General features: G+C 37.0%; 1 long non-coding RNA gene across 1 annotated transcript in view; it reads right to left on the bottom strand.

The window, feature by feature from the left end:
* Positions 1–3,039: 3,039 nt before the first annotated feature.
* LOC129531525 (uncharacterized) overlaps positions 3,040–25,232 on the bottom strand; it is a 71,932-nt gene continuing 49,739 nt past the window's right edge. Inside the window, exon 4 of the long non-coding RNA XR_010135436.1 lies at positions 3,040–4,996. This is a non-coding gene — a long non-coding RNA (uncharacterized lncRNA). The remainder of the gene's footprint in view (positions 4,997–25,232) is intronic.

Genomic DNA, 25,232 nt, shown 5'->3' with positions numbered 1-25,232 from the left:
GGAAACTTCATCCTAGAGGGGTACCTTCCAGATGCCAGCCAGAGCTCTCCTGTATAAGGTGTCCGCTGACCCCTGCTGGTAGGTGTCTCCCAGTCAGGAAGCATGGGGATCAGGGACCCACTTAAGGAGGCAGTCTATCTCTTAGCAGAGCTTGAGCACTGTGCTAAGACATCCACTTCTCTCTCTAGAGCTTGCAGGCAGGAATGTTTAAGTCTGCTGAAGCTGTGCCCATAGCCACCCCTTCCCCCAGGTGCTCTGTCCCAGGGAGATGGGAGTTTAACTATAAGCCCCTGAGTGGGGCTACTGCCTTTCTTTCAGAGGTGCTCTGCCCAGAGAGGAGGAATCTAGAGAGGCAGTCTGGCTACAGCAGCTTTGACGAGCTGCTGAAATTTACTCAGCATTTCAAGTTGTTTGCAGTTCTAACTTCCAGGCAGCTTTGTTTACACTGTGAGGGGTAAACCGCCTACTCAAGCCTCAGTAATGTTCGACGCCCCTCCCCCCACCAAGCTTGAGCATCCCAGGTCTACTTCAGACTGCTGTGCTGGCAGCAAGAATTTCAAGCCAGTGGATCTTAGCTTGCTGGGCTCCATGGGGGTGGGATATGCTGAGCTAGACCACCCATCTCCCTGGCTTCAGCCCCCTTTCCAGGAGAGTGAACAGTTCTGTCTAGCTGCTATTCCAGGTGCCACTGGGGCATTAAAAAAAAAAAAAAAAAAAAACTCCTGCAGCTGGCTCAGTGTCTGCCCAAACGGCTGCACAGTTTTGTGCTTGAAACCCAGAGCCCTGGTGGCATAGGCACCTAAGGGAATCTCCTGGTCTGCTGGTAACAAAGAGCATGGGAAAAGCACAGTATCTGGGCCAGAGTGCATCGTTCCTCATGACACAGTCCCTCATGGCTCCCTTGGCTAGGGGAGGGAGTTCTCCAACCCCTTGCACTTCCTGGGTGAGGTGACACCCCACCCTGCTTCATCTAACCCTCCATGGGCTGCACCCACTGTCTAATCAGTCCCAATGAGATAAGCTGGGTGCCTCAGTTGGAAATGCAGAAATCACCCGCCTTCTGCATTGATCTTGCTGGGAGCTGCAGACTGGAGCTGTGCCTATTCAGCCATCTTGCCAGCCACCCTCTCTCTTTGTTTTTTAGGAGCTTTATTATGATGTTCCTTTATTATGGTGTGGTTTACTTCATAGTTTTCTATGTGGAATTCATAACTCTTCTTGAATCTATGTGTTGATGTTTTTCAGCAGTTTTGGAAAATTATCAGCCATTGTCTCTTCCAATATTGCTCCTTCCCCATTCTCTCTCTTTTTCTTCTTCTAAGATTGTGATTACACATTTGATAGATATTTTCATTATTTCCTATATGTCTCTTATCCTCTGTGCTTTCCTTTACTTTGTTTCTCTATACTTTTTTCTGAATATTTTCACTGACTTATCTTCTAATTTACTAATTCTATTTTTGGCCATGTCTAATTGGCTCTTAAACCCACACACTGATTTTTAAATTGACTTTTAAATTCAGTTATTGCATTTCTACTCTAGAATTCCAATTTCATTGTTTTTCTAGATTCCAGTTCTATACAATTCTCTTCATGTTGTCCTTTTAGTTAGAATATTTATCAAAGTTATTTAAAGGTCCATGTCTGCTAACTCTAATAAATGTCTCTCCTATAGGTCTGTTTTATTTTATTTTTTCCTGTTTTTTTTTTCTCTTAAGTTTTTATCATTTGCCATTGCCTCCTAGAAGGTGTGGTAATATTTTATTAAATGCTAACATTGTATATGAAATATTTTAGCAATACCTTTATGCTTTTGATGATGTTATCTCCCTCCATAGAGTATTTATTTTGTTTTCAGTGTATTATTAGCCTAGGAAGATTGCTTTAATATAACAAGGGATTAAACTGATATGACAGTTTGTTTCAGTCACTGGAAGGACTTATTCTGTTCATTATTAATTCCAATTTGTATCCCTTTAGGGATCCCAACTGAAAACCTGGTTGTTTACCAGGTCCCTGACACATTCACCAATTCTAATATCTAATTTTTGTCCCCTCGGTCCCATGGAACTGCCAAAAGCAGCCCTCAGTTTCTCAATTTTGTTGACCTGGATAGGAAAGGTAGCACCAATTTTCAGACTCCTCTCCTGGTTCTTTTATCATCTTGACAATCTTGAACTCTCAATTTTTGACTGGCTTATACCTCTCCAATGTCATCAAAATGATTTTTAAAATGTATCCAGCATTTCAAGTTGTATTTCCTGAGTAGACTTCTAAAAGCATAATTTCTTGGTTAAAGTTACAGACATTTTAAAACTCTAAAATATTTTTGCCCTATTGTCTCCAGAAATATTTGGCTATCTATATTCTAATAATTAGGCTTAGTTTTAAGTGACTATCAATAACTTTACATTTTTTTAATTTGAGAAAAACATGAAAATATTTTTATGTGGAAAAGATTTTTCTCCACCTATCCAGCCATAAAATTTTATTAATGGAATTTTTACTTTATTCTTCACTCACAGCAAAAGATCTCTTTGGGCCTGATTCAAAATATATTAAACTTCACTCATAAAGATATTTTATTCCAAGGAACATGTTTCCATTTATATCGAACAGGGAGTTCCCATGAAATTCATGTTGTAACCTTAAATGCAATTGCTTCAATAATTGCTGAAATAAAGGTCTGGTGGGCAAAGCCTAGGAAGCAGAAAAGTAACTTAAAGTTTTGCACATGGTCCGACATTTCAAACATACATGGGTGGCATGACACTTTCCATGCATCTTCTGTTGCCACCCATTAGGAATGCACCTAATTGACCATGTTAATAAGGGTCCATATGTGGCTTGGTTCAGCTCATGAGAGGTAGAAAAACTCAAGTTCTACACTTTGTAATGACAGAAACAAATGCTGTGTGGCCTCTTAAGAAAGCTACAAGAATACGAGGTGGTTTAGGGCACCTCAACCAGAGAGGCTAACTTCAAATTACCAGACACATCTATTATGAAGTGTTGAAAGGAAAAAGAAAAACAAATAATAAAGTTACAAAATAAAGTTTATTTTATCAAAATTAAAACGGCTTCCTTCCCTCCACTTCAGAGTAACCTTGAGATGGAACAGTCTGAGGATTACATTGCTATAATCCCTTAGCAGTTAGTTCCACAGCAGGAGGTGCCTGCTACAGACAAAATTATAGGGTTAGGAATGTTCACAATTCAGTGACCCGATTGGCTGACTATTCCTTAGAGCTTTACAATCAAATATTTATACATCTAAATGGGAGCAAAGAAAGGAAAATGGTTCATAAAGAGAGTCCCAGAGCATGTATTATTGAAATAACAGATGGAAATATTATATTTTTGAAACATTCTTTCTATAAAGAAGTCTTTTGAAGTGTGTTTTGGTAGAATAAGCTGAGCCAAAAGTGGAGCAGAGTGAGAGAAAAAAATAAGGTTTTATATTCAAATGTTTGGTGTCAGCAGAGTATAAAGTTAGCACTTCCCAAAAAAGGCATGTCCCAAAGAGCACTGCAGCACAATGTGTTTGCTCTACTTCACATAACAGTCACAGAGGAGAAATATTTCAAAAATACATTTTACCATCACTGCTCAGTTTGTGTGTGGACTCTCCCAAAACTTGACTTCTGACATCTTTGCAGAGTGTATATGATCTCCCACCACTGAATTTTTTATGTTTCCTAAAATGACTGAAACCTAAGCTAAGACTCAGTCATTATCTTGAAAAAGCTGTTGGCTACCTCATACTTGCTGAGAGTTTGGTAAGAAGTATAGTTAAATTGTAGGTTTTATGCCACATGGGCAATAGTGATTGGTCATCTAGGCAGGGCTTACAGACTAAAAATGGAGACATGCAGAAAGCAAGAAAGTAGGCAGAAGGCCAGATGAAAAATTCATCACACTTTCTTTATTTTCCTGTACATGGGAGCCTGTACCCATGACAGAACCAACAATTCAGAAGTATTCTGTTGTCTTTCCAGGAAAAATATCCCATTACTAAGCAATCAATTTGAAGTGCTCCATGGCCAGTCCAATTTCTCCATCATTTAGCTCTGAGGACACGGTTCAGTTATCCTGCCAGTCTCAGCTATTAGCTGGATCTGCCATATGATGATGTGATTTATTTCATGGCAACTGGTAGTTACTCTGGTTGAAAAAAGAAAAAGAATCCACAGGAACACAATTATTTTGACTTTGTATCCAGACAAGATTTATATCTGTGACACGGATCAGAATGCAATTCCTAGTTGAGTCATTCTTAGGGGAAGACTAGCCTGGGAGAAGGACTACTGGCTGGGATGTAATAAATGAAGGAATTGCCGGTTCTCTTTCCTTCAATACCCTGTTAAGTCCAGGGTATTGATAGATTCACATCAGGTGATCTAGGTATTGATAAGAGTTTGGGGATGTCGTGTTTGTATACAGGCCCAGCACCAAACAATAGTCAGTTGGCAAAGGGCATAAATCCAGTAACCTATGGCCTCTAAAATTCAGAATTGAGTAATCATATGGCAACTTCTGTCAAAAGAAAGAAACAAGAAAGAGAAGAAGAGACAGTAACTCACTTGCACCCACCAGTGAGGCCACCTCAGAGCAAAGCAAAAAAATGCTTTAGTGATGGTTCCTTGGGTGACAGCATCTGTTCAGAGAGTTGACTCAGAGAGCCTCAGAAGCTCAGGGTTCCAGCCAGGAGCAGAAAGGACTCTTGGCAGAGCTGTTTCCTGTACCTCTTTTGATCATAAAGCTCAGTTTTGGAAAGGTTCTCACCAGTCTTGTGGTTTCCTGGTTGTGCGTCAGTACATTCTGGCTGAAACACTTCCCTTCCTTCAGGCCAGCCTCTCCGCCAATGGCTCCCAGTTCCATGGTTCACTCTCTTCAGCTTTGAACTAGACTCCAAGGACACTGCTGGCTGCAGCATAAACCTTGAATGAGAGTTTGCAGCTGGGATGGTAGCACTCCCCTTCTTGTGATGGGGATCCTAAAAGGAAAAAAATAAGGGTAAAACCAAAAGTCCATAGAAGCAGAGAATTTTAGACTCAATGAGTGGTTAGCATACAATCTCTTTCCCAATATAGTATGCAATAGAGTCACCTGGGCAACTGGTTAAAATACAGAGATTCCTAGTCCAAACTCAGATATTCTAAATGAGAATCTTTAAGTAGAAACTGGGAATCTGTGTTTTCAAGAATCTCCTTGGCAATTCTTACGTAGTCACTGTACAGTATAATTTACCAAATTTTATAAATTAGGAAACCTAGGCACAGAAACATTAATTAACTTTGTCAAGGTAAAACAGGTGGCCTAAATCTCACATTGTGCTCTTTCTATTGTACCACATTGTTCTTCACTCTTCTTTCTTGTGATTCTGTAATCAGGCTTGGGTCTCATGCTTCCTAACCATGCACTCTTCCTGTGTGCTTTGACCCCATGTATTTCTCTGAAAATAACTCAGTCTGTTTATATAAGGTCACTTTCAAATCCCACTACCCTCAACTCAGGCATTATTAAGCAAATGTGTAAGTTCAGAACAGCTATTAGAAATGGTAATATTCGTATTCATCTGTTCCTGGCGAGAAGGTATATATGATGTGACCAGGGACACTGGCAGTTTGGATAGCTCACATATGCCCTCCCCACCCCACCAAAAAAAAGGAATTCTTCAGACACTTTAGCAAGTGATAATTATATACAGTCATTCAAAGTTTTCAGGGTTATTTACAGAACAAAGTTTCTGCAGGATGGCTTGTGTATGCTACAAAGTAGAAACGGTTAAGCAGAAGACCAAAAGATTCTCCAGTGAAAGTGGCTTATTTTTCTCTAGAAACTTAATGGTATTAGAAACTGTAAATTTTGCAATGGATCAGAACCATCATAAACTGAAAGGAGCACTAAGGATGATATATGCTTCATCATTCCCATGCTTATAGACCAGAGTATGAACTGTGCCAGGAGTCACAGACTAGCTCAAAGAAGTCATAATACCATGTAATTAAGTACTTAATGGTATATGCATAGAGGAAACTTTTAAAATAATGCAAGAATAAAATTGTGGTTGAAGTGCAGTTTTTGGAGTCAGATAGATCTGAATCAAAATCCCAGATCTACTACTTACCAGCTGTGTAGACTTGAGGAAGTTATTTAATTTCTTTAAGTCTTAATTTCCTCATCTATAAAATGAAACCTGAGAGGGTTCTCAAGAATATTAAATCATGAGAGTGGGAAGAATGAACTGGGGAGGGGGTGCTGGGTTTTTGAAGAAAACAACAGTAAAAGTGAGAAACATAGGTAAACCAAAGTTATCCAAGGAGAAATACAAAGTTATCCAAAGAGTAACAAACTAAAAATATTTGTATGATAATTAACCTAAAATATCAATGTGAGTTTTGTCACCAAATCCCATGAGTCCTGTGCCTACATTAGCATATGTAAAGATTGTCAGGGTCTAGCCAACATGGCCAATTAGGAACAGCTCCAGTATACAGCTCCCAGCATGAGCGACACAGAAGATGAATGATTTCTGCATTTCCAACTGAGGTACAGGGTTCATCTCATGGGGGATTGTTGGACAGTGGATTCAGGACAGTGGGTGCAGCACACTGAGTGTGAGCTGAAGCAAGGTGAGGCATCGTCTCACCCAGGAAGTGCAAGGGGTCAGGGAATTCCCTTTCCTAGCCAAAGAAAGGGATGACAGATGGCACCTGGAAAATCAGGTCACTCCCACCCTAATACTGCACTTTTCCAACAGTCTTAGAAATGGCACACCAGGAGATGAGATCCCACGCCTGGTTCAGAGGGTCCTACACTCACGGAGCCTCGCTCATTGCTAGCACAGCAATCTGAGCTCAAACTGCAAGGTGGCAGTGAGGCTGGGGGAGGGGCGCCCACCATTGCTGAGGCTTGAGCAGGTAAACAAAGCAGCAAGGAAGCTTGAACTGGGTGGAACCCACCACATCTCAAGTAGGCCTGCCTGCCTCTGTAGATTCCACCTCTGGGGACAGGGCATAGCCAAACAAAAGGCAGCAGAAACCTCTGCAGACTTAAATGTCCCTGTCTGACAGCATTGAAGAGAGGAGTGGTTCTCCCAGCATGCAGCTTGACATCTGAGAATGGACAGACTGCCTCCTCAAGTGGGTCCCTGATCCCTGAGTAGCCTAACTGGGAGGCATCCCCTAGTAGGGGCAGACTGACACCTCACATAGCCAGGTACTCCTCTGAGACAAAAGTTCTAGAGGAACAATCAAGCAGCAACATTTGCTGTTCACCAATATTTGCTGTTCTGCAGCCACTGCTGCTGATACCCAGGCAAACAGCGTCTGGAGTGGACCTCCGGCAAACTCCAACAGACCTGCAGCTGAGGGTCCTGACTGTTAGAAGGAAAACTAACAAACAGAAAGGACATCCATGACAAAACCCCATCTGTACGTCACCATCATCAAAGACCAAAGGTAGATAAAACTGCAAAGATGGGGAAAAAGCAGAGCAGAAAAACTGAAAATTCTAAAAATCAGAGTGCCTCTCCTCCTCCAAAGGAATGCAGCTCCTCACCAGCAGTGGAACAAAGATGGACGGAGAATGACTTTGACAAGTTGCAAGAAGAACACTTCAGACGATCAAACTTCTCTGAGCTAAAGGAGGAAGTTCGAACCCGTGGCAAAGAAGTTAAAAACGTTGAAAAAAGATTAGACGAATGACTAACTAGAATAACCAATGCAGAGAAGTCCTTAAAGGACCTGATGGAGCTGAAAACCACAGCACGAGATCTACATGATGAATGCACAAGCCTCAGTAGCCAATTCAATCAACTGGAAGAAACGGTATCAGTGATGGAAGATCAAATGAATGAAATGAAGTGAGAAGAGAAGTTTAGAGAAAAAAGAATAAAAAGAAATGAACAAAGCCTCCAAGAAATATGGGACTATGTGAAAAGACCAAATCTATGTCTGATTGGTGTACCTGAAAGTGACAGGGAGAATGGAACCAAATTGGAAAACACTCTGCAGAATATTATCCAGGAGAACTTCCCCAATCTAGCAAGGCAGGCCAACATTCAAATTCAGGAAATACAGAGAATGCCACAAAGATACTCCTCGACAAGAGCAACTCCAAGACACATAACTGTCAGATTCACCAAAGTTGAAACGAAGGAAAAAGTGTTAAGGGCAGCCAGAGAGAAAGGTCAGGTTACCCACAAAGGGAAGCCCATCAGACTAACAGCTGATCTCTCAGCAGAAACTCTACAAGCCAGAAGAGCGTGGGGGCCAATATTCAACATTCTTAAAGAAAAGAATTTTCAACTCAGAATTTCATATCCAGCCAAACTAAGCTTCATAAGTGAAGGAGAAATAAAATACTTTACAGACAAGCAAATGCTGAGAGATTTTTGTCACCACCAGGCCTGCCCTAAAAGAGCTCCTGAAGGAAGCACTAAACATGGAAAGGAACAACCAGTACCAGCCACTGCAAAAACATGCCAAATTGTAAAGACCATCGAGGCTAGGAAGAAACTGCATCAACTAATGAGCAAAATAACCAGCTAACATCATAATGACATGATCAAATTCACACATAACAATATTAACCTTAAATGTAAATGGGCTAAATGCTCCAATTAAAAGACACAGACTGGCAAGTTGGATAAAGAGTCAAGACCCATCAGTGTGCTGTATTCAGGAAACCCATCTCACATGCAGAGACACACATAGACTCAAAACAAAGGGATGGAGGAAGATCAAGCAAGCAAATGGAAAACAAAAAAAGGCAGGGGTTGCAATCCTAGACTCTGATAAAACAGACTTTAAACAAACAAAGATCAAAAGAGACAAAGAAGGCCATTACATAATGGTAAAGGGATCAATTCAACAAGAAGAGCTAACTGTCCTAAATATATATGCACCCAATACAGGAGCACCCAGATTCATAAAGCAAGTCCTTAGAGACCTACAAAGAGACTTAGACTCCCACACAAAAATAATGGGAGACTTTAACACCCCACTGCCAACATTAGACAGGTCAACAAGACATAAAGTTAACAAGGATATCCAGGAATTGAACTTAGCTCTGCACCAAGCAGACCTAATAGACATCTACAGAACTCTCCACCCCATATCAACAGAATATACATTCTTCTCAGCACCACATTGCACTTATTCCAAAATTGACCACATAGTTGGAAATAAAGCACTCCTCAGCAAATGTAAAAGAACAGAAATGATAACCAACTATCTCTTGGACCACAGTGCAATCAAACTAGAACGGAGGATTAAGAAACTCACTCAAAACAGCTCAAGTACATGGAAACTGAACAACCTGCTCCTGAATGACTACTGGGTACATAACGAAATGAAGGCAGAAATAAAGATGTTCTTTGAAACCAATGAGAACAAAGACACAACATACCAGAATCTCTGGGACACATTCAAAGCAGTTTGTAGAGGGAAATTTATAGCACTAAATGCCCACAAAAGAAAGCAGGAAAGATCTAAAATTGATATCCTAACATCACGATTAAAAGAACTAGAGAAGCAAGAGCAAACACATTCAAAAGCTAGCAGAAGGCAAGAAATAACTAAGATCGGAGCAGAACTGAAGGAAATAGAGACACAAAAAACCCTTCAAAAAATCAATGAATCCAGGAGCTGGTATTTTGAAAAGATCAACAAAACTGATAGACCGCTAGCAAGACTAATAAAGAAGAAAAGAGAGAGAGAAGAATCAAATAGACACAATAAAAATTGAAAAAGGGGATATCACCACTGATCCCACAGAAATACAAACTACCATCAGAGAATACTATAAACACCTCTACACGAATAAACTAGAAAATCTAGAAGAAATGGATAAATTCCTTGACACATCCATCCTCCCAAGACTAAACCAGGTAGAAGTTGAATCTCTGAATAGAACAATAACAGGCTCTGAAATTGAGGCAATAAGTAATAGCTTACCAACCAAAAAAAGTCCAGGACCAGATGGATTGACAGCGAAATTCTACCAGAGGTACAAGGAGGAGCTGGTACCATTCCTTCTGAAACTATTCCAATCAACAGAAAAAGAGGGACTCCTCCCTAACTCATTTTATGAGGCCAGCATCATCCTGATACCAAAGCCTGGCAGAGACACAACAAAAAAAGAGAATTTTAGACCAATGAACATCGATGCAAAAATGTTCAATAAAATACTGGCAAACCGAATCCAGCAGCACATCAAAAAGCTTATCCACCACGATCAAGTGGACTTCATCCCTGGGATGCAAGGCTGGTTCAACATACTCAAATCAATAAACATAATCCAGCATATAAACAGAACCAAAGACAAAAACCACATGATTATCTCAATAGATGCAGAAAAGGCCTTTGACAAAATTCAACAACGCTTCATGCTAAAGACTCTCAATAAATTAGGTATTGATGGGACGTATCTCAAAATAATAAGAGCTATCTATGACAAACCCACAGCTAATATGATACTGAATGGGCAAAAACTGGAAGCATTCCCTTTGAAAACTGGCACAAGACAGGGATGCCCTCTCTCACCACTCCTATTCAACATAGTGTTGGAAGTTCTGGCCAGGGCAATTAGGCAGGAGAAGGAAATAAAGGGTATTCAAGTAGGAAAAGAGGAAGTCAAATTGTCCCTGTTTGCAGATGACATGATTGTATATCTAGAAAACCCCATTGTCTCAGCCCAAAATCTCCTTAAGCTGATAAGCAACTTCAGCAAAGTCTCAGGATATAAAATCAATGTGCAAAAATCACAAACATTCTTATACACCAATAACAGACAAACAGAAAGCCAAATCATGAGTGAACTCCCATTCACAATTTCTTCAAAGAGAATAAAATACCTTGGAATCTGACTTACAAGGGATGTGAAGGACCTCTTCAAGGAGAACTACAAACCACTGCTCAGTGAAATAAAAGAGGATACAAACAAATGGAAGAACATTCCATGCTCATGGGTAGGAAGAATGAATATTGTGAAAATGGCCATACTGCCCAAGGTAATTTATAGATTCAATGCCATCCCCATCAAGCTACCAATGACTTTCTTCACAGAATTGGAAAAAACTACTTTAAAGTTCATATGGAACCAAAAAAGAGCCCGCATTGCCAAGTCAATCCTAAGCCAAAAGAACAAAGCTGGAGGCATCATGCTACCTGACTTCAAACTATACTACAAGGCTACAGTAACCAAAACAGCATGGTACTGGTACCAAAACAGAGATATAGACCGATGGAACAGAACAGAGCCCTCAGAAATAATGCCACATATCTACAACCATCTGATCTTTGACAAACCTGACAAAAACAGGAAATGGGGAAATGATTCCCTATTTAATAAATGGTGCTGGGAAAACTAGCTAGCTATATGTAGGAAGTTGAAACTGGATCCCGTCCTTACACCTTATACAAAATTAATTCAAGATGGATTAAAGACTTAAATGTTAGACCTAAAACCATAAAAACCCTAGAAGAAAACCTAGGCAATACCATTCAGGACATAGGCATAGGCAAGGACTTCATGTCTAAAACACCAAAAGCAATGGCAACAACAGCCAAAATTGACAAATGGGATCTAGTTAAACTAAAGAGCTTCTGCACAGCAAAAGAAACTACCATCAGAGTGAACAGGCAACCTACAGAACGGGAGAAAATATTTGCAATCAACTCATCTGACAAAGGGCTAATATCCAGAATCTACAAGGAACTCAAACAAATTTACAAGAAAAAAAAACAACCCCATCAAAAAGTGGGTGAAGCATATGAACAGACACTTCTCAAAAGAAGACATTTATGCAGCCAAAAGACACATGAAAAAATGCTCATCATCACTGGCCATCAGAGAAATGCAAATCAAAGCCACAATGAGATACCATCTCACACCAGTTAGAATGGCAATCATTAAAAAGTCAGGAAACAACAGATGCTGGAGAGGATGTGGAGAAATAGGAACACTTTTACACTGTTGGTGGGACTGTAAACTAGTTCAACCATTGTGGAAGTCAGTGTGGCGATTCCTTAGAGATCTAGAACTAGAAATACCATTTGACCCAGCCATCCCATTACTTGGTATATAACCAAAGGATTATAAATCGTGCTGCTATAAAGACACATGCACATGTATGTATATTGCGGCACTATTCACAATAGCAGACTTGGAACCAACCCAAATGTCCAACAATGATAGACTGGATTAAGAAAATGTGGCACATATACACCATGGAATACTATGCAACCATAAAAAATGATAAGTTCCTGTCCTTTGTAGGGACATGGATGAAGCTGGAAACTATCATTCTCAGCAAACTATGGCAAGGACAAAAAACCAAACACCGCATATTCTCACTCATAGGTGGGAATTGAACAATGAGAACACATGGACACAGGAAGGGGAACATCACACACCCGGGCCTGTTGTGGAGTGGGGGGAGGGGGGAGGGATAGTATTAGGAGATATACCTAATGTTAAATGATGAGTTAATGGGTGCAGCACACCAACATGGCACATGTATACATATGTAACAAACCTGCACATTGTGCACATGTACCCTAAAACTTAAAGTATAATTTAAAAAAAAAGAAAAAATTTGGGGAAAGGAAAAGGGCAATAAAAATAAGATTAAAAAGAAGAAGAAAAAGAAGATTGTCAAATATGGATAACATACACATATTGTATAAGCCCCATGAAATTAGGGAGTTTTATATGTTTGTTCACTCCCATGCCTTCTGCTTAGTTATGGAATGAATGAATAGGTTGGTAGGATCTAAAAAGAGCCAAAAGTCTTGATACCTCAACAAGAGAGGAGGCCAATTAATATGTAATGAATATATAAATATCTCTGAGCCATCTGGGTGACTGCATATCCTGTGTGCAGTTGTGTGTGCCAAGTCTCTGCCCTACAGCCAAGAGATGAAGGTTAGGTTCTGTTGTAAGAGCAAAGCAGATTCCCTGTTGTGTTGCTAAAATGTCTTAAACTCTGCTTCAATACCAATGAACTTGAGGAACACCTGCTTAGATAAAAGTTCTAATATTAGTAACCAATTGCCTAATACTTGAGATTATCTCAAATCAGATGCCATGTCAAGAAAGTCATGAGTTTGTCCTGAACATTTCCAAAACATTGCTACAATATAATGGAGACTTGGTGAAAAGGTGTTGGAAGTAAACCATTATTTAATAAATACTTCTTGTATTACAGATGAAGTCCAAAGCCATTAAATTGGCAGAAAAAAGTGAGGAGGGAAGAAGGGGAAGGTAAGGAGAAAGAAGAAAGGAATGAAAGAAGGAAAAAGGAAGGAAGGAAGACCAGCAAAGAGAGTATAGGATCATATACTTAAACCAGAATATAAGTAAGCTAAAACTTACCGTTATTTTCTAACGTATAGTCTCTTAACATATCATTACCTTAATGAGTTAAATTAGTCACTATTAAATGAGTCAAACTGTCACAAGAACAAGAGTAGTTCCTTCTTCACAGCTCACTGCTGTGTACCTAGTGCCTTGGTAGTAGAAGTGGTACAGCATGCTGGTTATGAGCTCAAACTTGGGGTCATAGAGATGAAGATTGGCTCTGCCTCTCACTAGTTCTGTGACTTCAAAGAAGCCACTTATGCTGACTGAGCCTCAGTTGTTTTTGTTTTTTTGTAGAAGGGATATAAGAATATATACCTCACAGATTTGTATAAAGACAGTTTTGATAATAAATCCCAAAACATGGTACACAAGGCCCAACAATTTGTAACTACCATTTTCATCATCATCATCATCATCATCATCATCATCATCACTAATATTATTGACATCTTGAAATATCTCAATATCTGAGATCCTGAAATCTCTCAGTTTTATTATTTAAAAATGTATTATGTGAGTTGGTGTGGAAAATGGGGCTGTGATATGTATTTACTGCTGGAGCTCCTGGGAGAAAGATCTAAAACGCTATTCCCCTGTGGCAGTTGAGATGACTATACTTAGCTTTTATATGTATCCTATGCTCACAAACTGCATGCAACTTTTTCTATCCTTTGTATTCGACCTTCTGGTTACACACAATAGATTTTACCTTTTGCTGATGAAGCAACTAAAGCAAAGAAAAATGAAATACTTGGCCTGGGATCATAAGATGAGCCATAATTATCATAATTCCCCAAATCCCAGTCCTGAGTTTAGCCAAACAAACTGGAGTTACCATGGGGTTTAACAATGAGTCAACCACAGAGGTATCTGGGAGAATTTTAAGACAATCCAAATGTACTTTGCATTTCTTAGTTTGTATTATACAAAAAAAAAAAAAAGTAAACTGAAACAGAGGAATGGAGAATACAAGGCTGTGTAGTAAAAATAGTAAGGAGTCTTTTAGATTCTACTGTAAAAACAAAGTAGATTTGATTCATAATCTACAGGAAGATTATTCTGCCAAAAGAGAACCAAAAGAATGAGGTAAGTTTTAGAGAAAAATGATCAACATAGTCTGTGTCGTTACTAAGGTTGTTGCATGGAGACTTAAAATATTTAAATAAAATAAGGAATTCTGAGAGGTCAGAGAGTAGAATAGAAGAACATAGAAGTGGGAGTAGGGAGACCTGGCTCTGTTCATCATGAATTGAACTGCTTTATGGAGATCACATAGTTGCTAAAATGGGGATATCTATCCTAACCCTAAAGAATGATTATGAAGATACAAAAACAAAATGCTAGTTTTTTAAAAAATTAAAAACAATATGCACACTAGGTATTATTGAAACTTACTTATTAGGAAACATTGATTATTTCATATGACCACCCCTGTCTCCACCAGAAGAAACCCTGGAAAAAAATGTAGACTTGAATCCCATTCTCCTTTACCCACAAGTAGACGTGTATTAAATACTAGTTCCAGATATTGTAAAGGATTCAAAGACCTACAAAACATGAATTCTGCCCTTCAAAAATTTAGTTGGAGTATAAAACATACAAGGTATATAATTACAGAAAGATAAACCATTTGATAAAGATAAATCATAGTTTAATAAATTGCTAAAAGATTTCCACAAAAGACCACCATAAAAATTTATTAATGTTGATGAAAACTAGAATGGTTAAAGGGAGCAAAATAAAAGGAAGTTGAGTTTGTGATAAGACATGGAGGAATTAAATTGTTAAAATGAAAGTGTGGTTTTTTTATATCATAATGAAAAGTTAAATTTTCATCCAATAGAAATTGAGGAAAATCTAAAACATATTTTAGTAAGAATGCATCTTTTGGAAGACTCATCTAGCAGTGGTGGTTTGGAAAAAGAATAAAAGCAAGGAGGCTCATTAGGAGACATTTTTGATCATTCAAATACAGGAACAAGAGCCTGAAATACAGTTATGGCTGTGGGAATTAAAATGAAACAAGCGTATGAGAAATTTTTAGGGAGATTTCTTAGGGAAAAAGTCTACAAGATCTGACAATTGATTCAGTGGATAAAGTAAAAATCAGGATAAAAATCAGACAAAAGAGACTATGGTTTTAAGCCTCAGTTCAGAAAAACATGGTCCTACCTACAGATATAGAATGTCACAAGAAGAATATTTTGCTATTATAACTTTTAAGAATAAAATTTTCAGCACAGTACTTGGGGAGTAGTAATAGCTCTAAAAATTACTACTGTCAGATATACTTAGAGATGTCTCAATAAATCAAGGGTAGGTTAGAGAAATTCAGAGACCTGGAAACAAAAGTTAGGGCTATATTTAGCAAATTCCAACAGTCTGCAAATATGCTATCTACCTTGTGGACTAAGCATTATCCACTGTGACGTAAGCAGGCATATCAAGTTTACATGGCCTTAGAAAAGTGAATAGTTAAATTTGCTTAGGTGTTATCAAAGCCTAAGTGTTGTAGTGTCTTTCAGATCATGTGGGGTGTATATCAATAGATTATCTCTTCTTATAGTACATTCTAAGAATGATGATGTATTCTCCCAATAATTCACAACAAAAACTTTAATAATTGTGGTCAGCAGAATAATGGTTCCCCAAAGATGTCTATTTCCTAGCCCCTGGGACCTTGAATATGCTACTTTACATTGTAAAAGGGTCTGCAAAGATGATAAATTTAAGGATCTTGCAATGGAAGATGACACTGGATTATCCAGTTGAGCTTACTATAATCTCAGGTCCTTTTAAGTGAAAGAAGACAAGAAAGTCAGAGTTAAAGATTTGAAGATGCTATGCCTCTTAATCTGAAGATTTAAAAAGTGGCTATGAGCCAAGGAATGCAGGCAACCTGTAAAAGCAAATAAAGAGATTCTCCCCTAGAACCCCTAAAAGATATGCAGCCCATTCAACACCTTAATTTTAGTCCAGTAGGAATTTGCTGGACTTCTGACCTACAGAATTCTAAGGTAATAAATTTGTATTATTCAAAGCCTCATTTGTTACAGAAAAAATAGGAAATTCACACAATAATATTGTGTATATTTGTTGAATAATACATGTTAATTGTTGAAAATTAAAAGTCTATAAAAAAGTATCTTTTTAATAATATTATGACCAAATTTACTTTTCTGGCAGTGACAGAATAACATGTACCTGATTTGTCTTCTTATAAACAACCAGAAACTCGACAAAATATAAGAAACAACTCTTTTCAGATACATGACTATATTCTCTACAAGAGAGTAGGAAAATGAAGTGCGCTCTACAATTCCCCAGCTGTCTCCGTGAAAACGCTTTTGAGACCACCTTTGAAATTCCAGTCATCCAGAGGGAAGAGACTTTTTAGAACATCTGTACCATACAACAGAGACTCAAGAAATATTGCACCTTAGTTGTAGGACTAAACTAGCTCCAGAAGACAGGCAACTCTAGACCTGCACTGAGAAAGTTTAAAAATAAGCCTGAAAAAATTAAATGAAACCTCAATTTATCTAGCTGGCACTCAAAACAAGAGTTAACACTCTTCAAAAGGAAGTAAACAAAATACACAGACTCTTCAATGTAATATTCACATTGTTCAGCAGCCAATCAAAAAATACTAAATATGCAATAGGCCAGGAATTATGACCATAACCAAAATAAAAATGAATTGATAGAAACAGATGCAGCAATGATAGAGATGGTAGAATTAGTATACAAGGATATTCAAGCAGCTATAATAAATAGGATCATGAAGTTAGTAAAGCACGAACATAAGAACAAGAGAAATCTAAACTAAAGAAGAGTGAAACTGAACTTCTAAAACTGAAGTTCATGTCCAGAACTTCACTAGACTGGAATAGCAGCCAATTAGACATTACAGAAGAAAAGATCAATGAATTTGAAGACATAGCAAGAGAAACTATCCAAACTATAGCACACAGAGAAAAAAAGCTAAAGAAAAAGATGAGACTCAGTGACTGTGGAACAATATCACATAGTTTAACATACATGTAAATGGATTCCCAGGAGAAAAACTATTTGAATACGTGAAATCAGAAGTTTCCCAATTTGATGAAAACTATAACCCATATATCGAAAATGCCCATGCATTCAAGAAGCAAAATAAAAACAAAAAGAACCACAGGAAGTCCTATCATTATCAAATTACTGAAAATCTGTAATAAAAAGAAAATATTAAAAGCAGCCGGAAATAAAGAGACACATTAAATTCAGAGAAACAAATGTAAGAATGATTAATGACTTCTCAGAAATAAAAAAGCAAGAATACAATGAAACAGCGCCTTTAAAGTGCTGGATATAAAAAGTGTCAACCTAGACGCTAATACACAGAAAAAATATCCTTCAAACATGGGCATGACCTAAAAGCATTTAAATACAAACAAAAGCTGAGAGAATTTGTCACTAGAAAACATGAATTAAAAGAAATGTCTTTGGAAGTTCTTTAGGACCAAAGGAATATCAGATGGAAACTTGGATTTATAACAAAAATGAAAAGCCCTGAAAACAGTATATGTGGATAAATATGAGAAATCTTTATTTAACTGTAATTTACTTTACTTTTTAAAATCTGTTTAGAACAGTAACAACAATGTATTGAAAGCTAATGTGTGTAAAAATATAATCTATGACAATATTAGCACAATTATGACATAATTTTATGCAAATAAAGTTGTATGGTAGTAAGAGTCTTACATTATACATGAAGTAGTATATTATTTGAAGGCAGACTTAAAGAAGTTAAAGATGCTTATTATAAAACTTGAGTAATCACTACAAAAAAAGACCACATTGATAATAAGCAAAAAAAGAAAGGAAATAGAATATTTAAATATACTCAAGACCAAAAAAGCCATGAAAATTGTAAAGATATATAAACAGGAAAAATGAAGAAATATTTAGGATAGTAAACATATAAGACGAAAGGATTAAACTTAGCTATATTGATAATTACACTCAATAATGATCAATTATCAATTGATAATTACACTGTTTAGATGACCTAAACATCTCAATTAAAAGGCAGAGATTGTCACATTGGATGAAAAAGCAAAACACAACTCTATGTTGTCTAAAAAAAAAACACTTTAAATATAAGAATATACAGAGGTTAAGAGTGAAAGAATAGAAAAAGATACCACAGAAACACTAAAGAGAAAGCTTATATGGCTATATTAATATCAGGCAAAATGTAGTTCAGAACAAGAAATACTATCAGGAATTACAAGGCCATTTCATAATGACAAAAGAGCCAATTCATCGAAAAGATGTAACAATCCTAAATGTGTATGCACTTTATAATACAGCTTCAAAAATACATAAAATAAAAACTAATAAAAATGACAGGAGAAATGGAAAAGCCCACAATTATAGTTGGATGTAATAACACATCTCTCCTAGTAATAAAACAGGTTGACAGAAAATCAGTCTAGAAAACTTGAACACTATCAACCAATGTGACACCTAATTGACATATACCAACAATGGCAGGATAGACTTTTTTCACATGCAAATTGGACATTTACCAAGATAGACCATATGCTGAGACATAAAACAAGTCTAAATAAGTTGAATGGATTCAAATCATATGTAGTATGCCCTCTGACCTCAACAAATTTAAATAAGAAACTAATAACACAAAGATATATGAAAAATCTCCATATTCTTAGAAATTAAACAATATACTTCTCAATAACCCATGAATGAAAGAAAAAAATCTAAAGGCAAATAAGATAATATTTCAAATTGTATGAAAACGAAAACACAACATATCAAAATTTATGGGATACAGCTAAGTGATTGCCTGAAGATAAATTTATAGTTTTAATGCTTGTATTAGAAAAGAATATGTAATATCAGTGATCTGAGTTTTCATTCTAAGAAGCTAGAAATCAATTATACTATTAAGCATAAAATAGAAAAAAGAAAATAATAAAGGCAAGAGCAAAACTCAATGGAATAGAGAAGAAAAAAATCAGAGAAAAACCAAATATCTAAAAGATACTTATTTTTAAAAGATCAATAAAATATAGACATCTGGCTAGATTGACCAAGAAGACAAACTTTTTAAAACATAACAGGGAAAAAAACAATACATTTGACTTTATCAAAAAAAATTTTTTAACTCTCCAAAAGAGAAAATTAGGAAATTAAAATGCAAGCCATAGACAGGGATGTGGGGGGATATCTGTAATACATATATTTGATAAAAGGCTTGTATCCAAAATATATACATATAAAATTTTTGCAACTCTATAATAAGAAAAGAAGCAACCCAATTTTTTGAAAATGGGCAAAAGATTTGACCAATTTCTTACAAAAGAAAATGTATAAATGGTAAATAAATAGGGGGAAAGATGGTCCATATAATCTGTAATCAAGGAAATACAAAAATCAAGCCCACAATGAGATATTACTAGGCAGGCATTTAGAATGGCTAAAGGTATTTAAACTGTCAGTATTCATTGTTGCTATGAATAAAAAGTAAGGGAAATTTTTATACATTGATGATGGACGTGTAAAAGATACATCATTTTGGAAAAGAGTTTAGCAATTTGTGTCAAATTAAAGTATGCTTACCGTTTGGCCCAGTGATTTCATTTCTTGGTATTTACCCATGAAAACGGAAAACATATATTCACAAAAAAAAATCTGTATACAAATGCTCATAACGGTTTTATTCATGATGGTTCCAACCTGGAAAAAACCTAAAGTTCCATTAACAGATAAAAGGCTAAACAAACTACGAATGCTACTTAGCCAAAGGAAAAAAAAAAAAAAGAAGAAAGAAAGAAATGAACTGCTGACATATGCAACAGCAAGGCTAAAGTTCAACAATATTATGTTGACTGAAGAAAGTTGAAAACAAAACAGTACATACTGTTATACTGTATGTGCATTCCATTATACTGTTACACATTGCATTATATGACATCTAGAATAGGCAAGACATACATAGTGACAGAAAGAAGGTCAGTAGATACTTTACTGAGTAAAGGAAGGGATGCTGACAGCAAATGGGCATAAGGGAACTTTTGGGGGTGATGAAAATATTCTTTATCAATTCAAGTGATTGTTATATGAGTTTATATGTTTGCCAATACTTATTGTTTACCTAATATATGTGCATTTTATTGTATGTAATTTATATTCCAATAATGCTGATTTTAAAGAAAAATCTATTTAAAAGTCTATAAATCTGTCATCCAATTTTGTTATAATTACTCCTAATTTTATCAAATTTCTAATTCATATTCAAGATTCTATTCTATGTATTATTTGATGCCTGTTTCTCTACCTGTACCATTTATAAGCACTTGATGCATACCATCAGTAATTATTTGCAGAAATTTACTAGCTTAATGATCCCTATGATCCTTTATTATTTTAATAAAAATTTGTCTTATAGTTTGGTATTTAGATTTTCAGTTTATCATTTTTAGAAATAACATTCCAGTCATCACCTCTACACATAAAGCTTTGTCCACACTTGTATCAGTTCCTTGTGAAAGATTTCTAGAAAGCAATATTGGCTTAGGTTACAGGATACAGGAAGAAGTTATTTATATGCGGCCCCTACTTTTCTAGAATTTTACTTATAAAAATTCTGCTTAAAAGATGAGCCACAAGGACAAACTAATACTATGATTCTTATTTCAAGATGATTTGCTTGGAAGTCATATTTTAATTAATTAGCCCATTAGAAATTGGGGCAAGATGTCTGGGCACAGTGGCTCATGCCTGTAATCCAAGCACTTTGCATCATTGTCAGATGCAAAGTTTGCAAATATTTTCTCCTATTCTGTAGGCTGTCTGTTTAGTCTGTTGATAGTGTCTTTTGCTGTACAGAAACTCTTTAGTTTAGTTAGGTCCCATTGTCAATTTTTGTTTTTGTTACAATAGTTTTTGTAGTTTTCATCATGAAATCTCTGCCAGGGCCTATGTCCAGAATAGTATTTCCTACATTTTCTTCCAGGGTTTGTGGTTTTAGGTTTTACATTTAAATCTTTAATCCATCTTGAGTGATTTCTGTACATAGTAAAAGGACAGGGTCTAGTTTCAATCTCCTGACATGGCTAGCCAGTTATCCCAACACCCATTATTAAATAAGGAGTCCTTTCCCCATTTCTTGTTATTGTAACCTTTGTCAAAGATCAGATGGCTGTATTACAGATGTGCAGCTTTATTTCTGGGTTCTCTAAGCTGTTCCACTTGTCTGTGTGTCTGTTTTTGTACCAGTACCATGCTGTTTTTCTTACCATAGTCTTGTAGTTTAGTTTGAAGTCAGGCAATGTGATGCCTCCAGCTTTATTCTTTTCACTTAGGGTTGCTTTGGCTATTCAGGCTTTATTTTGATTCCACATGAATTTTTGAATAGTTTTTTCTAATTCGAGGAAATGTTTTTGGTAGTTTGATAAGAATAGCATTAAATGTGTAGATTGCTTTGGGCAGTATGCCCATTTTAACAATAGTGACTCTTCCTATCTGTGAGCATAGAATGTTTCTCCATTTGTTTGTGTCATCTCTGATTTCTTTCAGCAGTTTTTAAATTCTCATTATGGAGATCTTTCATTTCCCTTGTTAACTGTATTCCAAGGTATTTTATTACTTTCGTGGCCATTGTGAATGGGATTGCATTCTTGATTTGGTTCTCAGCTTGGACATTGTTGATGTATAGAAATGCTACTGATTTTTGTACATTGATTTTGTATTCTGAAACATTGCCAAAGTTGTTTATCAGATATAGAAGCTTTTGGGCAGAAACTATCAAGTTTCCTAGGTATAAAATCATATCATCTGCAAAGACAGTTTGACTTCTCTTCCTATTTGGATGCCTTTTATTCATCTCTTGCCTGATCACTCTGGTTAGGATTTCCAGAACTATGTCAAGCAAGAGTGATGAGAGTGGGCATCTTTGTCTTCTTCAGGTTCTCAAAGGGAATGCTTCCAGCTTTTGCCCTATCAGTATGATATTGCTTGTAGGTTTGTCATAGATGGCTCTTATTATTTTGAGATATGTATCTTCAATGCCTAGTTTGTTGAGGGTTTTTAACATAAAGGGATGTTGAATTTTATTGAAATTCAACATTCTATTGAGATGATCATGTGGTTTTTGTTTTTAGCTGTTTATGTGATATATCAGATTTATTGATTTACATATGTTGACCCAACCTTGCATCCCAGGAATAAAGTCTACTTGATCATGGTGGATTAGCTTTTTGATATGCTGCTGGATGTGGTTTGCTAGTATTTTGTTGAGAATTTTTGCATCTGCATTCATCAGGGATATTGGCCTGAAGTTTTCTTTTTTTGTTGTGTCTCTGCCAGGTTTTGGTATCAGAATGATGCTGGCTTCATAGAATGAGTTAGGGAGGAGTGTGTCCTACTCCAATTTTTGAAATAGTTTCAGTGGGATTGGTATCAGCTCTTTATACATCTAACAGAATTCATCTATGAATCTATCTGGTTAGGGACTCTTTTTGGTTGATAGGTTTTTTATTACTGATTTAATTTCTGAACTCTATTGGTCTGTTCAGGGTTTCAATTTCTTCCTGGTTCAATCTTGGGAGGTTGTATGTGTCCAGGAATTCATCCATTTCTTCTAGGTTTTCTAGTTTGTGTGCACAGAGATGTTCATAGTACTCTCTGAGGGTTTTTTTTTTTATTTCTGTAGGATCAGTAGGATTGTCCCCTTTGTCATTTCTGATTGTGTTTCTTTGGATCTTTTTCTTGAATTTTAATATCATTCTCTCTAGCAAGGCTGGGAAAATTTTCATGGAAAATATCCTCAAACATGCTTTCCAAGTTGCTTCCTCTGTATCCCTCTCTTTCAGGGATACCAATGAATCATAGGTTTGGTCTCTTTATATAATCCCATATTTCTCTGAGGTTTTGTTCATTTTTTAATTATTTTTTCTTTATTTTTATATGACTGAGTTGATTGGAGGACCCAATCTTCAAGCTCTGAGATTCTTTCCTCAGCTTGCTGTATTCTACTGTTAATACTTCCAATTGTATTATAAAATTCTTGTGTGAGTTTTTCAGCTCTATTCAATTAGTTTGGTTCTTTCTTAAAATGGCTATTTTGTCTTTCAGTTCTTGAATAGTTTTACTGGATTCCTTAGATTCCTTGGATTGGGTTTCAACTTTCTCCTGAATCTCAACAAGCTTCAATGCCATCCAGATTCTGAATTCTATGTCAGTCTATTCAGCCATTTAAATCAGGTTAAGAACCATTGCTGGGGAGCTAGTGCAGTCATGTGGAGGTAAGAAGACATTCTGGCTTTTACAGTTACCAGAGCTTTTATGTTGATTCTTTTTCATCTCTGTGGGCTGATATTCCTTTAATCTTTGCATTGCTTTCTTTTCAATAGGGCTTTTTGCTTTTATATTCTCTGATGCCCTTGAGGGTTTGACTGTGGTTTTAAGCTGGGTTTAGTCAACTGGCTTCATTTCTGAATGATTTCAGGGGGCCAAGCCTCAGCTCAGCACTTCTGAGCTGCATGATGTATACCTGGGGGCCTGGGATCAGGCCCACAGCTTTTTTTCTCAGACTCCTCAAAGTTAAGCACCTGCTCTGCTGGAGGGACTGAGGTACTCCCTGTCTACTGGCAATAGCACTCCGATGGGGAGTGTCAGACAAAGCACTTAGGGCAGTGGCACCAGGGTGCGTGCCAGCAAAGCAGTCATGGGAGGCTACAGACAAGTGTGTTATGGCAAATCAGTGGAGTGCAGCTGCAGGCAGGTGCATGCTGGCAGGGGCACATCTTCAAAAGCTCTCTGATGATTAGGCAGGGTCATCTCACTATGTTAGTGGCCACCAAGAAGCACCCTGTTTGGGAATCTGAAGCTGCACTGCAAACAAGTTCAGCCAGACAGGAACTCCGGGAGAAGCTGGTGGCAGACAGGAGAGTCGTCAGATCAGATTGGCCCTGTCCCACAGGCAAAATATCCCTGCTCTGTCCAGGTACAGCAGTTAACAAAGACCAAAGCCTCCTAGAGGAACATGGCAAGCCTTGAGGCGTAGGCATCTCTGGCCATGCTCCACTGCAGCCATTCCCATGCCAAACCCTGTGGGTTCCATGCAGACTGTAATCCTGTCCCTGCTAACTCTCCAAGCCATTCTCTCTGCTGGCTTAAATGTCCATGGGGCTTGCTGGCAGGTCTCCTGCAGCCAGGATTCTGGAGGTCCATGGAGAGAGTGGTCCGCTGCATACCTATTTAGCTTATCCTCCCTCAGGAGCCACTTGGAAGCAGGAACAAATACTGGTGCTCACTATCTTTTATTTACATATGTTACAGGTATATTTATTATACTCTCCAAAGTCACCCCGAGAGACATAAGGAAATAATGAAGTGTATCATGGCAAACAATAGAACAGAATAAATAACCAAAGAAATTGAAGCAGAGTGAAAACTTAAGGTCTTACAATTCATAAACCATTTAGATATTAAGTCCACAAATTCTTGAAAGCTATATTGTAAATAGTAGGCTAAATTTATGATTAATAAAAACTATTTAACATGATTATATTTTCTATGCTAAAGTTTTATATTAAAATCATCTTAGTGCCTCCTTCATCCTGAATAGGTAAGGCTGAGAACACCATAACATGAGTATCTCCAAAAGAAGGCATTTTCTGATCAGGATAACACTTTTCATAGATTCCCTGATTATGATAGTAGTAAAAATTCTAGATGATTGTTTATTATTTTTTGTTTAATGAAATCAAAAGTTAACATACTTTCTTATTCTAAGATGCCATTGACTGTCATATGCACTATAAATAACAACTTTAGGCACAATAAAT

The sequence above is a fragment of the Gorilla gorilla genome, chromosome 1, assembly GCF_029281585.2.
Source record: "Gorilla gorilla gorilla isolate KB3781 chromosome 1, NHGRI_mGorGor1-v2.1_pri, whole genome shotgun sequence".
NCBI lineage: Eukaryota > Metazoa > Chordata > Mammalia > Primates > Hominidae > Gorilla > Gorilla gorilla.
Note: the sequence above shows the minus strand (reverse complement) of the source record. Positions and strands in the feature narration are given on the sequence as shown.